We start from the raw sequence: 6,000 nt of genomic DNA on the forward strand, positions 1-6,000 counted from the left end.
CAACAACAATAATAACTACAACACTAAAACAATAAGAAGGACAACAAAAGGGAATAAATAAATAAAAGTCTTTAAAAAAGATTTTAAAGAATTTTTAAAATAATAAAATATGTGTTTCATATAAGATACTGGGAAGAGTGAGTTTCATATCAGAAAGTAAGAGAGCGAGAAGCCAGACCACCTCTCCAGGTCATGTGGCACCAGGGATCAAACTGGGAGCCTAGGGCATGTGGGTCCTGCACTCTGCTCACTGAGCTATCTCCTTGGCCATTAAGATGGCCCCTGTGCACTGGCTGCCCTTCGCACCTGCCTGTCCCCCTCCTGTCCGAGCAGTCTGCAGTCTGCATGCTCCCCATGTGGGCCAAGTGTGTTCAGAGACCTATTTCCTGTGAGCTTGGGCCCAGTCAGCTCTTGAGTGTGTGCACCTGACATCCTGTCGGTCCCTATTTCAGCAGCTTTAGGCATTGCCCGGCTCTCTCTTTTCTGCCAGCTCTTTGTGTTGCTGATGTAGGAGCTCTGGGGACAACCCTCCTTGCCTCTGTGGCTGCAGTTCTGAGTCAGCTCCCTTGGAACTTTCTGGCAGACACTCCTCTGTGACTTGTGTCTATCCAAAGCCAGTGGCCAGAGAGCTGCAGATGTGGATGAGAACACTTGGGAGACTGCTAGAGGGAGAGGGGGTCATGCCAGAGCCCATGAATAGTAGAGCCCAGTCTCACTGACAGGAGATAATTACTTGGCGTTTATTTATTATTTATTTGTTCTTAATATTTTATTTACTTATTGGTTAGAGACAGAGAGAAATCAAGAGGGAGAGAGACAGAGATAGATACCTGCAGACCTGCTCCACCACTCATGAAGCTCCCCTGCAGAGAGAGAAATCAATACGAGAGAGAGAGAGAGAGAGAGAGAGAGAGAAATACCTGCAGTGACACTTCACGGCTCACAAAAGGCCCCCCTCCCCCCGCCACCACCACCTGGGGCTGTGGCCAGGTGGTGGTGCACCTGGTTGAGTGCACATGGTACAATGCCCAAGGACCTGGGTTCAAGCCCCCATTCCCACCTGCAGGGGGAAAGCTTTGCAAGTGAGGGGCTGGGGGGACAGCATGAGGTTATGCAAATGGAATAAATCGGGAGTCAGGCTGTAGCACAGCAGCTTAAGCGCAGGTGACACAAAGCACAAGGACCGGCATAAGGATCCCGGTTCGAGGCCCTGGCTCCCCACCTGCAGGGGAGTCGCTTCACAAGCAGTGAAGCAGGTCTGCAGGTGTCTGTCTTTCTCTCCCCCTCTCTGTCTTCCCCACCTCTCTCCATTTCTCTCTGTCCTATCCAACAACTACGACAGCAATAATAACTACAACAATAAAACAACAAGGACAACAAAAGGGAATAAATAAATAAAATAAATTTTAAAATGTTAATAAATCTTTTTTAAAAAGCATTCCACTTACAGTTGGAGACTGGGGATTTGAACCTGGGTACTTGTAAATTATAAGGACCAACTGGCCACACTACTTCCTGGGTCTTTGGAGCTGGTTGCCTGGAAAAAGAACTGCTGCTGGCTGTACTGATTGACAAGCTGAGACCTGGAGAGTCAGCTGGGCAGGGCAGGGCAGCTCTACTGTCGTGGCCACAGTGACGTGACTCCTGTAGGGATGGGGAAGAGACCAGGCCGACTGGGAGAGGCCTCAGGCCTGTGGAGTACAGGGTATGCTTAAGCCGTGGGCACCAGAGCAAGGCGTAATGGCCTCGGTGCCATTGGCTGCCCGTCATAGTCTGGGGACAGGCTCCAGTTGCTGCTGCCACAGCAATCTGCTCGGCTCAGTGCAACAGCATCCCCAACCCTACGGCTTGGGGGAGCTTTGCTTGCCCCCCTTCCCTTCGCCCCTTGGGAAGTTTCTGCATGGATAAATGGCAGGGCTTCTGTTTTCACATCTGAGCCCATTTCTGTTCACCTTACAGATCATTTATTTATTGGGGGGGGGGGGGATGAGGAGACAGGAGGGAGTGTCACTCTCCTCAGCTCCTGCACACAGTGGTACCCAGGAGGGAATTTGCAGCCACTGGCTGCTGGCCTGCTTGTCCTTTGCTCTGATAGGGTGAGATGTCTCAATAGCCCTCATTTTTTCTCTGTTGGTGGGAAGGAGACTTCCTTTCATTTTTTAATTTTTTTTCTTTTTTAATACTTATTTATTCCCTTTTGTTGCCCCTGTTGTTTTACTGTTGTAGTTATCATTGATGTCGTTGTTGGATAGGACAGAGAGAAATGGAGAGAGGAGGGGAAGGCAGAGAGGGGGAGAGAAAGATAGACACCTGCAGACCTGCTTCACTGCCTGTGAAGCGATTCCCCTGCAGGTCGGGAGCTGGAAGCTCAAACCGGGATCCTTACACCGGTCCTTGCGCTTTGTGCCATGTTCACTTAACCCACTGCACTACCACCTGACTCCCTTCCTTTCATTTTTAATTCAGGCCTGGAGTCACATTATCTAAGTGGATGTTGGTCATAGGACAACGTAAGACTAGAAGGCTGGGAGATAGCTCACCCAGGAGAGTATAGACTTTACCATGCAGGAAGTCCGGGGATTGAGCCCTAGCACCACATGGCAGTACTATGGATGGCCTTGGGGAAGCTCCATGGATGGCAGTGCTGGGCTAGCGTGGGGGTGCCTCTTCTCAGGCGCATACTCTCTGCGTTGGAGAGATTGAGACCGGAGCTAGCCTGGGCTGCTACTCACTCAGCGACGCGAGGGAGATGACTCAGGAACAAACTCCTAGTGGCCAGACAATTCAATTCTTTTTTTATTATTATTTTATTATTTTTAAAAGAATATTTTATTTATTACTGGGTGAGAAAGGAACTGAAAGGGGGAGAGAGAGAAGGAAAGAGGCTGAGAGACACCTGGAGCCCTGCTTCATCACTCATGAAGATTTCCCCCTGCAGGTGGGGACTAGGATCACCTAGTTCTGAAGGATCACTCACTGTCATGTTGGTCAGTCACCATATGTATGACAAGATTTGTTGATGAGTCCAGGATTTCTGCAAGAACTTCATTAATTGTAATTTCTTCTCCTGACAGAGGAGAGTATAGGCCACTAGCAGCTCTTACTATTTCCGAAGCAGCAAATTCATCTCATTTGTCCAAGTTTACAGCAACTTCATGCAGAATATAGGAAACAACATCTCCCATGGCCTGTGCAAAATAACCGATTTCCACTGTTCCATTTTCTATTGTTAGCCATCCATGTGAGTCTGTGAACTTACTCCATGATGGCAAAATGGGACCCATGCTCAGTGTCCAGAGGGTACTGCCACATTCCCCTCTACCCTGCCTCAGAGCTGTGGAGAGCACTGTGCATCAGAGTCAAGGCTGTAGCCAACAACAGAATGCATCCTGTACACCTGTGCATCAAAAAAGCATCGTGATGGCAGGGTCTGGGGTCTCGGGACTGTGACCCAAATACCCTAGTGTGTATTGGGTGGGGATAGAACAAAGGTAGCTGTGGATCTGAGTGAGCTGGAGCTAGCCAGCTTGAGGTGGCTGCTGGGAGTAAGTCTAGATTTTTAGTTGCTGGTGCTTCTTTTTTTTTTAATTTTTTTATTGGGGAATTAATGTTTTATATTAAACAGTAAATATAATACTTTGTACATGCATAACATTTTCCAGTTTTCCATATAACAATACAACCCCCACTAGGTCCTCTGTCATCCTTCTTGGATCTGTATTCTCCCCATCCACCCACCCCAGAGTCTTTTACTTTGGTGCAATACACCAATTCCATTTCAGGTTCTACTTGTGTTTTCTTTTCTGATCTTGTTTTTCAACTTCTGCCTGAGAATGAGATCATCCCATACTCATCCTTCTGTTTCTGACTTATTTCACTCAACATGAATTTTTCAAGGTCCATCCAAGATCTGCTGAAAACGGTGAAATCACCATTTTTTACAGCTGAGTAGTATTCCATTGTGTATATATACCACAACTTGCTCAGCCACTCATCTGTGGTTGGACACCTGGGTTGCTTCCAGGTTTTGGCTATTACAAATTGTGCTGCCAAGAACATATGTGTACACAGATCTTTTTGGATGGGTGTGTTGGGTTCCTTAGGATATATCCCCAGGAGAGGAATTGCAGGATTATAGGGTAGGTCCATTTCTAGCCTTCTGAGAGTTCTCCAGACTGCTCTCCACAGAGGTTGGACCAATTGACATTCCCACCAGCAGTGTAGGAGGGTTCCTTTAACCCCACACCCTGTCCAGCATTTGCTGCTGTTACCTTTTCTGATGTATGACATTCTCACAGGAGTGAAGTGATATCTCCTTGTTGTCTTTATTTACATTTCTCTGACAATCAGAGACTGGGAGCATTTTTTCATGTGTTTCTCGGCCTTTTGGATCTCTTCTGTGGTGAATATTCCGACCGTGTCCTCCCCCCATTTTTGGATGCGGTTATTTCTTGTCTTGTTGAATTTGGCAAGCTCTTTATATATGTTGGTTATTAAACTCTTGTCTGATGTATGGCATGTAAAGATCTTCTCCCATTCTGTGAGGGGTCTCTTTGTTTGGGTAGTGGTTTCTTTTGCTGGACAGAAGCTTTTTAATTTGATGTAGTCCCATAGGTTTATACTTACCTTAGTCTTCTTTGTAATTGGATTTGTTTCATTGAATATGTCTTTAAAATTCATGTGGAAAAGAGTTCTACCAATATTTTCTTCTAAGTATCTGGTAGTTTGTGGTCTAACATCCAAGTCCTTGATCCACTTGGAATTTACTTTTGTATTTGGTGAAATACAGTGGTTCAGTTTCATTCTTCTGCATGTTTCAAGCCATTTTTTCCAACACCATTTGTTGAAGAGACTCTGCTTTCCCCATTTAATAGTCTGGGCCCTTTTGTCAAAGATTAGATGTCCATAGGTGTGGGGCCTCACTTCTGGGCTCTCAATTCTATTCCTCTGGTCAGTGTGTCTATTCATGTTCCAGTACCAAGCAGTTTTGATGACAATGGCCCTATAATACAATTTGAGACCTGGGAGTGTGATGCCTCCAGTTCTGTTCTTTTTTCTCCAGATTGTTTTGGCAATTCTAGGTCTTTTCTGGTTCCAGATAAACATTTGTAGCATTTTTTCTATTCTCCTAAAAAATGTGCTTGGGAATGTTAATAATTTTTATGTCCTCTTGATTAACTGATCCTCTGAGCATTAAGTAGTGTCCATTCCTATCTTTTTTAATCCTATCTATTTAAAAATCTATCGTGTCAGATATGAGAATAGCTGTTCCTGCCCCTTTTTGTGGGCCATTAGCTTGTATAATACTTTTTCCATTCTTTCACTTTAAGTCTGTATTTGTCTTGTTGAGTTAGGTGGGTTTCCTATAGACAGCATATTGTTGGGTTGTATTTTCTGATCCATCTTCCTATTCTGTGTCTTTTAGTAGGTGAATTCAGGCCATTGACATTTATTGATATCAAAGATTGAAGATATTTTAACACCATTCTTGTAGAGTTTTAGAGTGTTCTGATATATGGCCTATTTTTGGTGGTCTGACTGTTTATAAGAGACCTTTCAGAACTTCTTTCAGGGCAGGCTTGGTGATAGTTGATTGCTTCAACTGTTGCTTGTCTGAGAAGGTTTTGATGCCTCCATCTAGTCTGAATGACAGTCTGGCAGGATACAGTATTCTTGGTTGAAAGCCTTTCTTATTGAACAGTCGATAGATATTTTGCCATTCTCTTCTGCCCTGTAGTGTTTGTGTGGAGAAGTATGCTGCTAATCTTATGGGTTTTCCTCTGTAGGTGACTCTTTGTTTTTCTCTTGCAGCCTTCAAGATCCTTTCTTTATCCTTATTCCTTTCCATTCTAAATATGATGTGTCTTGGTGTCTTTAAGTCTGGGCTTCTTGAATCTTTATGTCTTTGATGTTTTCTAGACTAGAGAAATTTTCAGCTATTATGGCCTGAAGAATGCTTTCTTCCTTTCCCTCTCTTCCTCTGGTAAGCCAATAATGTAT

Source organism: Erinaceus europaeus, chromosome 3, assembly GCF_950295315.1.
Source record: "Erinaceus europaeus chromosome 3, mEriEur2.1, whole genome shotgun sequence".
In the NCBI taxonomy this organism is placed as follows: domain Eukaryota; kingdom Metazoa; phylum Chordata; class Mammalia; order Eulipotyphla; family Erinaceidae; genus Erinaceus; species Erinaceus europaeus.